We start from the raw sequence: 13,015 nt of genomic DNA, 5'->3' as shown, positions 1-13,015 counted from the left end.
TTTCAGAGGCAGGAAAATTTTCAAAACCATTTTATCCTGGCTTGGCAAGGATTGGCAGTCTTTTTGTTTGTACCCTGATTGTCCAGAATAAATACCGTAAATTTTATCAATGGTTGAAGTATAGGCGGTTTTTTTCCCCAAAAGGTCAGTTTTACCAAGAAGCAAACAAGCTCCAAGTGGAGTGACTTTGATGTTTAGTTTTCTATCAGGTGCTGCCAGGAGCAATTGTGTCTCATATCAACAGAACCCTAAGTTATTTAAATGCAATATTTTACAGCTCTTTGAAGGGTTTGAAAATTACCTATCTATGCAGAATACAATCTCTATGCATCTAAAGAACCTGATTAATATAAGTATGACAGACAGGTATGACTATTGACTAACATTTCATAATATTTATATAGTGCAATATTTTTTCTATTACCTACATTTTCCATTTTCAGATATATTTGTAATTTAATTTCTGTAAATGTAAAAGTAAAATGCATTATCAACATAGTTTCTTAAAGCATTTTACAGAAATACATTTACAAAATAGCATAAATATTTGGAAATATGAATGTTTAAAATATTTTAAAAATATGTTCACTTATCCACCAAAATATCACTGCTCTTGTTCCATGTAACAGAATTTGAAAGAATTTGTGTCTTTCAAGATGACCTTAAGACTTACCTATGGTTAATATTGTATTTTAAATAATTTATTATATTATCATTCACTTAAATATCAGAAAATATTTCCATCATTATATAATCTAAAAGAATCTTGCATGATATATACTTATGTTACTATTACATAAAATAATGGAATGTAAAAGCAATAATGGAATGTAAAAGCACAATAACAGGACCAAGTTTGTAACTCCAGACTGAAGTTATGCTTGTATAATGTAAACTTAATTAGTTAAAAGTACTGAATTTCTTTCTACATTTTTATATGATTTTCTGAGTATCATAACAATTAAAAGAAATGAAGTTTATTTTTCAAAAGGAACTTTTTCCAAAAATAATCCCACTCATGAAAATCAAAGAAATTAATGGAGTAGAAATGAAACTAACCTTGTGACAAGTAAATATGACAAAATAAAATAGAAAATATTCTTGTGACAAAAACCAAGATATGCAAGAGAAATCAGAAGGACATTAACTTTCTACACAGAATAGTTTACCTATGTCTAGCACGTATTTGTGAGATGATAGACTGTCATAAATCCTCTAGCAGACTTTCATACGTTTGAGAAAAGCAAGAGAATATTTAGAGGAACTCATAAACATTTTAAATAACTGTCTCCTTTAATAACAATAGTTCTTCAGTAACACCAAATTATACATGTGAACTCAGAGCACCCACACTCACATTCATTGACTCAAGGAAGAATCTCCATCCTTAATCTCATTTGTTTTGATTTACTCTCCTCCTTTTCTCTACTTGAAAATGAGAAAATGAAGGAAATGCAATATTGATTAATAATCCCTACAAATATAAGATTACACTAAAAGTTATCATATATTTTCAAACTAAAATATATTTCAGTATTTAAACTAGATTGACTTTTTTAGGAGACAGAAATTTTAAAAGTACTTAAAACTTCTCTGATCCTGACATTTTATGCAACGTGTAACCAGGAGCAAGAAGAAAGGTCAGTCCTTATGAGGATCAGAGAAGAAACAGGAAAAGAAAATATTTCTCTTTTCTTATTTCTCTTATTTCTCAGAACTCAAGATGCATATTACCTATGAGAAGGAAACATAAATCAGGAAACCCAAGGAAATCATATAATACATATAAAACAAACATGAACATGATATTTAAAAATAGAGAACCAGGTATGTCTAAGGAGTAGTAAAAAGATCAATTATTTTTGCTTTTCATTTTCCAAAGCAGAGTTTTCTTAAGCTGCATTTTGAATGGTTTACAGAGTTCTTTAACAAGGTTGCAAATCAATTTGACTAATAATGATTCCACTCGAAAAGAAATGTATTCTGTATCTCAAAATATTTACTCATGTACAGAGTGTTGTTTAAAGATACAAGTAATCCAACCATATTCTTTATAGATCTGGGCTTTTACATATTGATACCTTATAGATTTTTATGCCTATTGGAGGTAAGCATAAAATAAGAAAAAATTTTTAAAATGTAGGCATATTTTTAAATGACATTAAACCCCTGAACATATATGTGATGAATTGCCATTTATATGAAATAGAACATATTTTATTATAGTATTAAATAATCCACTTATTCCACTTGTATTTTTGAAGGCAATTGTCATGAACAACTCTAGACATTGGAACTTAACATTGAGAGTGGTTGGATGTTCTCAACTAGTTCTTCATGGACTCTGAACCTGGTAATTTAAGTATATGGTTTTGTAAAACACAATTTTATCATCATGGGATTTCTGCAAGAATCATAAATTTCCAATTAGGAATTCAAAATAAACCTTCAATAAGTGGAGATGACCCTAGAAAAATTATTCTAAATCTTAAACTAGACTGAAAAATGGCAATTACATACATATATAAAATTATATTGGAGTAGTTTGATGGATTGTCATACAGTTATTGAAATATAAAGACAACACAGTTAAATAATTATATTTAATAATAGTAATGTCTGGAGCAGTCACTTATATTTACTTTCATTGAAGCAATTTCAAATGGCAAACCAATCTCAGAATATATGAAGACAGAAAGACTAAGAGCAGACACAGATTTTGCATATAATTTCAAATAAATTCAAGTAAAAGTTAAAATAAAATAACTAGTTACTACGTTTCTGAAGTAACATGAAATGTTTAACAATCATGAATTCTGCTTTGGGTCCTGAGTCTTGGGTTCAGGAGTTGTGTTGTAGATGTATCTACTTCAGCTGAGTAACCCACATTCAATAGTGCTCTTCATTTTCTTTAACTGTTTTTTTTTTTAATTTTTATTTTTGTTTTTGCAACGGTAATATTCTACTGCACAGAAAACTTCTTTGATAAGATGTGAGTCCTCCAAAGCTTCAGGTATACAATGTGTACTGACAAAATAGTTGCTTCCCTCCCTTCCTTTCAATTCTTCCCATAGGCCCGAGTATGTCTGTATCCCAGCCACATGCATTTTGTTAACCATTGGCTGCAATTATTGCTGCCAATATGTTCATGTATGTAGGGCACCCACCAACATATAATAAGAAGTTACAAAGGCACAGAATGTTTTGATAGACATCTGTTAAACAGAAAGCTAAGAGTTAGGGAATAAGATATTTTGAAGGGTTACAGTTTGGAGTGGCAAGCATTGAAGCCTGGCAATACTGGTCTTTAAACTTTCAGGCTTCACTCTTACGCTAAAATCATGGTATTCTATTGTCAGTATATTGATGTTTTACATGGTAATTTGTTGATCCTCATGATTTTGTAGTGAATTTTATGTTAACGTCTTAAAAAAACTTAATTTGTCATCTTTCTAATATACTTACTGCTGACAAAAATGTTATAAAATAATAGAATTTGATTATAATAATCCATAGTTTTCAACTTCACTGGGAAGTTAATCATTATCTTCTAGGTATTTTATTTCGAACTCTCAGTTATTCATTGACCAATGTTTTATTTCAAACCTTACCTATGTTTCTCAACATTATTAATAAAGAATCTTACTTGCATTATAGACTATTGAAAAGAATATATTCAGAAACGAATTTATTCTTCAAATCACTTTAATTGTTTCTTATATAACAAAAGCTAATATTTTAAAACTATTTTTCAATTTCTCATTATGTGCACTGTCCTCTACTTTTTCAAAATATTTGCTTTTCTCTACATAATTTTGAAAATGACCTGCATGTAGGAAGTGAAAAGAAAGTATTAAATTCATATTTGTTTAGTAGTTTGCTGTGATATCAATAGAGTTTTTAAGACAGATTAGCAAAGAAGTTTAAACTGGTTATATAAGAAGATCCATATGCCAGATAAAAAGAATATAAATAAATTGTTTATTCATCAGAAAGGAAGATCAACATTTATAAAATTAGACAAATATATATGAAAGTGTTCAATTTTCAGCTGAATAATAAAACTATTTGATATCCAATTGTAAAGAAGAACCACCAAACAATTCCATAGATTTTCAGTCTTCTACTTCCATATCCTTTTATTATCTGGAAAAAACACATCGTTTCATTATAATCTCCACAGTTAAACTGAAGTCCGGTAATATTTTTGGAGTGCCAGAGTGGCTTGATTTGTGAACTTCAGGTATAGAAAACCCAGGTCGCTTCTGCTTCAGGACCTTTGGCGCTTGATGTACAGACGGCTGACAGCTGACTTGCACTCATATCTATATGGCTTGAAGATTCCAATTCCAGATTTTTCTCACAAGTCAACCCACAGTGCTTCTGAAGCTGGTCATGAGGAAACTATTCATGACAAGTAAATGGCTTTTTTTATCTGTCGCAAATCCTGACAGTTCTAACACTTCCCATTCCAATAAGTCGGTTGTTACAGTAGCTGCAGAGAAAAGGACTCCTGATAGTCTTCTTGTGGAAGACAGCACCTTGATGTCACTAATCCATGGACTAGTGAAGTTTTATTTGAAAAACATTTAGAGTTGTAGAAATTGTTGCAGTGAAACCATCTGAGTTGATTTGGGAGCTAATACGGCTGGGCTTTCTTTAACTTCCTCTGTCGTTAGAGGAGACTGCCTGGACCAAGAGCTCTAGGAGGTAGATTGCTGGGGATGAAGGTTCTCATGATACAATACAGAACTTTCTCTAATCAAACGTTTTTAAAGATGATTTAAAAAATACACTTAGGTAGTTCTGGTGGATAAAGATTACCATACATTAAAATTTATGTTTATAAACCTTCAAGGATAGAGGCAGTTTTTTTTTTTTTTTTTTTTTTGAAAGCATGCTGATTTATTTAGGCTTGTGGCAGCTGCCAATATGTTTTTGTTTTTTTTTGTTGTTGTTGTTTTTGTTTTTTTTTTGTTTTTTGTTTTTTTTCCAGTTTATTTATTTTTTATTAAAAATTTCCATCTCCTCCCCTCCTCCTGCCCCTTCCCTCCCCTCAAAGTTGATGATATCCAAACTTATAAAGAAGCAGAAAGAAGGTGATATTTCTTATTTGTGATTCACCTGAAAGTTAATGTTTATTGATAATAATTCTTATAAAACTAATATCACAAATTTTGTCATATGGGCTAGAAAGTTTACAGTTTAAATCTAGTACCTTAAAAAGACTTGATGCTTATTTTGATAATGGACATTTTATATTGTTCCTTTGTATATTTTAGAAATTAGTGAATTTTTTGTGTATCTGCAGAATTGCTTGTGTATAAGCAATAAAGCTCTGCACATCTCGCACAAGGTGCACAGTAATGCACCAAGCATATTGACCCGTTGAAGCTCCCCATAAGGTTTGCAGCACAGATTTAACAAGTACCACCTCTAACTTTTTATCTGTGATTCTCACTGGGAAATTTTGGAAATAATTAGTGCCATTGAAGCAGTGTGAAGCAGAGTCAGATCTTTTTATTTACTTTATAAATTAGAAATGAGATGCATTCAGATAGTCACAAAGAGAATAAATAATAAATCCCCAGGAAAGTTTTACTTACTTCCAATTATTCCCTTTTGAAGCTTCCTTGATAAAGAAAAACTCAGGCACCAGTAGAAGCACCGTCTGAAGTAGGGGTCATAACTGTGCCCATGTCCCATGCTCTAAAACCTCTTTACTGGATTAATTACAGTGATTTTCGTAACTTCTCTCTGAAAGACTTTGTACCTCCTGCTAGTTTCCTGCAGGTTGTCTCTGCTAGATGTTCCTTTAGCTCTGCGACTTGCTGGGAATCCGTTTATAACCACCGTGTTTAGGGGGAATTTATACTTTCTCTGAAATCAAATTTTGTTTTTCTATTTATTTGTTGGAGAAAGGGAGAAAAGTAAGGATACACATTTGTGTTAAGAACAGGCTTAAGGACTAATGATATTGGTTAGTTGGTAAAGTTGTTGTTAGGGTCCGGTTCCTTTCTCAAGTGCAAACCCTTAGTCAGATGTAGCCCATGACGGCAGCATGCAGCTGCCATTAGATGCAATCTAGGAAGACTAGGAAAACTAATGCTCACAAATGCTTGAGGATCTCCAAGATGGAAGTAGAATGGTATTTATTGGGTGTTAAGGTAAAGAATATTTATCAACCCATTGCTTTGAAGAAGTTACCAGAGCGAGTCTTGGCAGCTCGATGGAGTACAGTTTCAATGTAACTCTGATAGCAGATATTGAGTCTTAACTGGTCAGCAGAAGCAGTTTCTCTTGATTGCACCTATTTAATTTTCTTGCTTGCTGTTTTTGTTGCCTTTATATATTTATAAAGAATACTAGCATTGCAATAGCAAAATGGTACTAGAAATAACTAATGACTTAATTACTTTGAAAACTTCTCTGGAGAGGAAGTCAGTGATCTTATCTCAATCTTCAGCAGTTGTTACTTTGATTAGATTAAAATCATACTAGAGTTCATCAAATATGTAACGAATCCTTTTTTGTTGTTTCTATTCCCCTACACTTCTACTGTATTTCATCTGCCTTCTACTAATATAATTCCACCTGTAAGTCATATGAGTTTTATTTTTTTCCACAGTTCTCATTCTTTTGTTTTATTTTGTCTACCTAAAAAGTTGTCTTTGCTTGAAGTCATGTGACATGCTATGGTTTAGACAGAAATGCCACAGCACGGACAGATATAATGATACAGCAGATTCAATGAAGACTTACAACAGAAAACATTTGTGCAGTCACCTTTGTTCTTGATGAAACTCTAAATCAGTAGAAGCAAGTCTTTATTTTGGAAAATGAAGTTCATAGAAGTTTTGATTTAAGAATATCCATATATAAGTAGTAACCTGAGCACAGAAGTGAATGGGGAAAAAGAGGAGTTTGAGAAGGAGAAGGTTTGAGAGCTATTACGGCAAATACAATAGAATATATAAGTGGAAAGAAATAGGTCGTCAAAATATTTTCTGTTGAGAATAATGTTAAAACATAACGAAACAACTAAGGTTCAAAATTGTAAATAATAAAAACATACAATAAATAAAGCAATGCAGTGAAAGAAAAGATATCCATCTTAGAGTATCTGCCTACATGTCTTCCTAGCTCAGAGGATATGGCTCTTCTGTGTGCAGAGATATTGATATCAATCTCCACAGGCTGAGATGGGGAAGTGAGTATCAGTAATTCTAGTCAATGACCATAACTATCCATGTGAGAAGGGATTCTGTGATGGACATCCGTTATTTGCTAGCACTCACCGTTTTTGGATCTTTCACTTGCAGGACACTACCTTGACTTTGGATTTGGGAGGACTGTATTATCTGTCAAAGGATTTTGTGGTTGAGATGGTGTAGATTCTTGGAAGTTATTAACTTTTGCTTACTTTAGTTACACACATTAGACTACTGAAATAAATCCTCACACATTCTATGTGGTTTGAAAAGCAATAGCAGTGATGTGACTGCAAGGCCCGTTGCAAGCCTCTCAATTTTAGGTTCCCTGCCACACTTTTTTTTTCAATCCCCACAGCCTCTGTGCCCTGGCTACATCTCAGTGTGTATTGAATCCAAATTTTTGGTTTCCAAATATGGGCCATGCCAGCTCTCTGGTTCTTGGCTCTTGTAGTTCCCAGCACTGCCCTGGCAGCTAAGTCTTTAGCAGTTTATTTCCAGTTTCCTGGACAACAGCATCATCTCCAGGGTCTCACAGAATCATTATGTCATAGGGTAGCAGAGGCTTCATTAAAATCTGTCAGAGTGTTGAGACAGATCTCAAGAGTGGCAGGAAGGTGTCTTGTTGCTCATTTTGATACTATTGAGCCTAGGGACTTATAAAAATTCCTTGACAAAGAAATACCATTTTAAAACTAGGACAGGAAAGCTTTTATTATTTTCTTTCAAATGTTGTTTTAAGATAGAGACATGACATGTAGCCATTGTAGACAATAACAAAACACTTCAGTCATACCCAAACAATTAATATCAGGCCACAAATGTCAAGAGACAAAAAAAGCAGTAATTCTTGACATGTGCATGTGTAGTTCTTTAAGATATTCAAATATGATTTCAGAGTATATAGCTGTTATTTCATATTTTTCTTTTCTTAATACAGGAGGTCCCTCTATGGGTCCCTCGCTGGTCTAGATCTCAATATTTTGATCATGTCCTGGAACTCACAAAGATTCACTTGCCTCTGTCTCTAGAGTACTAGGACTGAAGTTTTGAATTTCCATACTCAACAATATGCCATTTATAAAAATATAGCATCAAAATTACACTGATAAAATTTTGATATCATTCTAGTGTTTGATTTTTCTTGAAACATATTTAGATGAGTTCTACTAAGTATAGGAGTTCAGAAAATTAGAAATTTCAGTAAAATAAAGAAAACCTTTTCTATTACCATTAAGTGCAGATTGTACAAATAAAGTTTGCCTGAAGGGCAGAGATCAGAACCACTAGCAGACCATAGAGGCCTGAAGGATGGGAAAGACAGACAGGAAATGATCTGTCTGGGTGGAGTGAGGAAGTGATAAGGCAGGAGGAAACAAGAACTTGGTCTCTTTTGAGAGGTAAGGTAGCTGTAGTTTTGATCCTTTATCTCTTTGATCTCTCAGCATTTTCCCCAATATCTGACTCTGAACTTTTATTATTAAGACCTATTAGAACTCATGCTACAATTTTAAAACTCATGCTACAATTAAATTGAGTATTCTAGTGCCTTTTGTAATTTTAATGGTTCATATGCACACCAAGAAAAAAGATTAAATGTCATCTAGATGCTTAAGATTAAACCTCTAGTAAAATTATAAATGTGCATAGAAAATAGTTATTTCTTATGAATCGATTATTACTCCAATATTTTACTTTATTATCTAATTTATACATTCTACAACTAGGAAAGCTGGAAATGTGATTTCCCACTCTGAACCTAAGTTTTTGCCTTATATTTCAAAACTCTTCCCCTTATGCACAGTATAATTTTTCATACTCTCACTCATATACACATATGTTATTTGATGCATTATTGACATTTTTCAAATATGAATTATTTTCTGAATTCATCATGCAGTTCAAAACCTTGGTAAGCCTATATAAATCCTTCTAAATTACTTTAGTATAATTATGGCATTTATAATATTAAATATTCCAGATATTTCATAATCCTATTATCCTACTTCTTATCCACTAAGAAATAAACAATGGGAAGGTTTTCACATTTTTTTCATTCTCTGATACCTTAAACCTAAAGAAAGAAAGTTCTTCATTAATCAGTGCTTGTAAGTCTGTCAGCAACTTAAACCTCCTCACACCCGACTGTGAACATTTCTTACCACCATTGTGGTTATCACACATCAGTAAAGCAAATGTACTGTTATTTAAAGTTAATTTAATTAAATTAATAAGTGACAATTAAACAATAGTACAGAGACAATAACATTTGATTATATAAAGCAATGAATGGATATTTCTAGTAAGATCGGTGATAAATTTCACAGTTATTTGAAGTGTTATATATATCTTTACTATACTGTTATTACCCTTCATTTTAAACTACTTCTCTTGAAATGAGTGAGGGAAAAAGAGAAAGCTCACTTTTATTCACATTGAACTGTATGAAGAAACTTATTCTTCCTAATATTATTTTCTTTGTTTTTATTAACATTTTTATATAATATATACTGATAATGGTTGCATTCCCTCAACTCTTCCCACATTCTCCCATATTCTTACCCACCCAAATCCAATAACTTCTCTTTGTTTCTTTCTTTTTTCTTTCTTCCTTCCTTTCTTCCTTTCTGTCACTAGGGTGGAAATCAGACTAGACAAATAAATAAATTAAATAAACCATTTGTCAACACTATTACAGTGTTTGATTTATGGGGTACTTATGGAACCCTGGATGCCCTATATTACGTCTATAACATATGTTTTTATATCTAAAACACTATATCAGTGTTTTGATTTATAAGTTCTTTATTTCACCCTGAATGCCCTATGTTATGTCACCAAGAATTGTCTTGAAATAAAAAAATCTAACTGCCTCCCTCTCAACAGTGCTGGGAATAAAGGTGTATGCCACCATGTTTGACTATAAAATAATGAATATATTGTCAAATGATATATTTATATATGTTATTTATATATTTGTATTTGTATATATAAATGCATGTCAATATTTTTTTTGCTCTGTAGAAAATGATATCTGAATACAGCTATTGAACACGAATATAATATTGTTTTACTATTGCCGGTTCTGTGGTCAGTTTTTCTCACTATAAGCATCAATAATGATTAAATGTTACTTAACTGTTTACTTACTGTGGCAGAATACCAAACACAAGAGACTTAGGGAAATAAGGTTTTATTTTGGGTCATAACCCATCATGATGGGGAAGTACAGGAGACTCATGGTGCTGGCAGACTGAAGCTCGAATCCTCTGGAATTCCCTGGATTGGGAAACACAGAGAGGGGAATGCTAGTCATCAAACTTCCTCTATTTCTCACTTCAGTCATCCTGTGCAGGGGCACAGGATAGCTCTAGGCATCTAAGAATGTATCTTCAGTCGGGTGGGGATGGAGCACGCCTTTAATCCCAGCACTCGGGAGGCAGAGGCAGGCGGATCTCTGTGAGCTCGAGACCAGCCTGGAACACATACTGTTTTCCTCTTAATATGAAGAGAAACAAGAAGGTCAATTTTCCTATTTGTTCTTTCAAAGATATAAACTCATCAACATAACATTATCACAGGATGATCCATTACCTAACATTGTTGTCATACTCTGATAGAGCCAGGATTTCACAATCACTATTTCAACGCATAAGACTTTTGAAGTTATTGGAAATCTAAAAACATAACAGTTTTCATTGAAGTTGTACTATTCTAATCTCTAGTATAAAGTATGTATGTTATTGCTACTTATCCCAGAAGATAAATCACATTTGATTTTCATGTTGTTTGTTTTGATATTAAATCAATTAAATCTCATGGCTTATTTAATATTAAGAATTCAGTTGATTTATATTGAGAATAGGGGGATTTTGACTCTCAAAGTGGACTGAGTTAGGTCAGAGCTGTCTTTGGGGATTGTAAATGTAATAAACCAATTTCCTTCTCCATTTGTACTTTATATTATCTATCCCACACTTTAAGTCAAAGCTATTTACCAATATATTTTATACAAAATTTAGAACTCATTACCTAGATGAATATTGTTTTAATTTGATTGTGCAAAATTAGATCATGGAGATGATCCCACTTCTACACTGTCATTCAACAGACTGTTGGATTTACATGTCCAGATCCTATGAAACTAGAAGTATATTTTGAATTTATGATAAGTAAAGTTGTGAAACACTGTGTGGATTGCAGAAACAGAATAGGAGCAATGGAGATGAATGCTTTTTGAATACAATATGATTTTTTTAAAGTACTGGAAAAAGGAGATAAACTTACCATGAATGACAACTTTTGAGGCTATGAGCATTTTAGCTAATTCATAGTTGCTATTTAACACACACACACACACACACACTCACACACACACAAATAAAATTTTAAGTTGTGCTATGATTTTGGTGTGAAATTTATTCCACAAGTTTAAGATTTCAAGAGTTGTGGAAATTTGGGACTTTACACTTGGCTATTATTAGTGTGTTCTGTGGAGTTGGACTTGAAGGTACAGCCTAGAGCTGGTTTTGGTCTAATTCCCAGTGTGTCCTCATGTACTGGGGCATAACCAGCCCCACACATGCTTCTTCCAAACTGAACTTGTTCCCAACCATCTCTTCCTCATTCTCATGTACGGAACCTGATGATGCTATTTGTTGAAAAGGGTCTTTTGTCCACTTCAAGTCACTTATATGAAGAATATCAAGGAAGGAGTTAGAATTATAAAGCTATTGGAATTCTGATGTGACCTCCTGATCCTCTGGAATAGCACTGAAAACATGAGGTCAAGGTTTTGTTTATTTATTTCTACTCTGTTCCACACATAAAAGTGTCCCTCCTGTACACTGTGTACCTTTATAATTTTTAAAACACAGTTTCTATATTTAAAAAAAGCCTTCTGATGGTTGATTTCTTTACTGGACTTTTTCTAGATCTTTCTAAGTAACTCTCCCCCTGAACCATGAAAAGAAAGCACAAACTCTTGACCTAGTGACAGTGATTATGAGATAATCCACCTATATTGGGTTTAAAAAGTAGTTTCTAAACCCAAATTTATGGGAAGGTCATAAAAAGTATTTAGTTCACAGATTACTGATTGACTGAAGATGCTACTCTCATTTTTAAATAGAGCCTATAATAAATATGAAGTAATCTTAATATGTTAACTAGCAGACCACTACAAAGTGTTAATTTGGTTAACACTTTCTCTTATTTAGTATAATAGATATTACATACATTAGAAAAAAAATCATGTTCCCAGACATTAGCAATACAATTATTTACATCATCTTAAGTAATATGCTCTAATACCAAAAACTCAGAATTATATTCCTCTCTCTCTCTCTCTCTCTCTCTCTCTCTCTCTCCTTTTGTTGTTGTTGTTTTTTGAGACAGGGTTTCTTTGTGTAGTTTTGGAGCCTGTCCTGGAACTCACTTTGTAGACTAGGCTGGCTTCAAACTCACAGAGTTCTGCCTGCCCTTGCCTCTCTAGTGCTGGGATTAGAGGAATGTACTACTGAGCAGAATTACATTTCTTAAAACAGACTTTAGGACTACCTGGATATAGACTTTAGAGAACAGAAAGTTTCAACTTACCCTGGCATCACAAAGATCATTAGAGACAAGACTTTTTATTTTTTTATGGTGTAAAAAATGAAAGATCACTAGTTTCCTGGACCAAGAAATCATGGAGAATTTTAAAGTTTTCCAATATATAGAATATACTTTTATAACATAAATTATTTCATGTTTTTATATGCATGTAATGAAACTTGTGCCTTCAAATTTTCAATTTGATTCAA

Source organism: Arvicola amphibius, chromosome 13 (genome assembly GCF_903992535.2).
Source record: "Arvicola amphibius chromosome 13, mArvAmp1.2, whole genome shotgun sequence".
Lineage (NCBI taxonomy): Eukaryota > Metazoa > Chordata > Mammalia > Rodentia > Cricetidae > Arvicola > Arvicola amphibius.
This window is presented reverse-complemented; position numbering follows the sequence as displayed.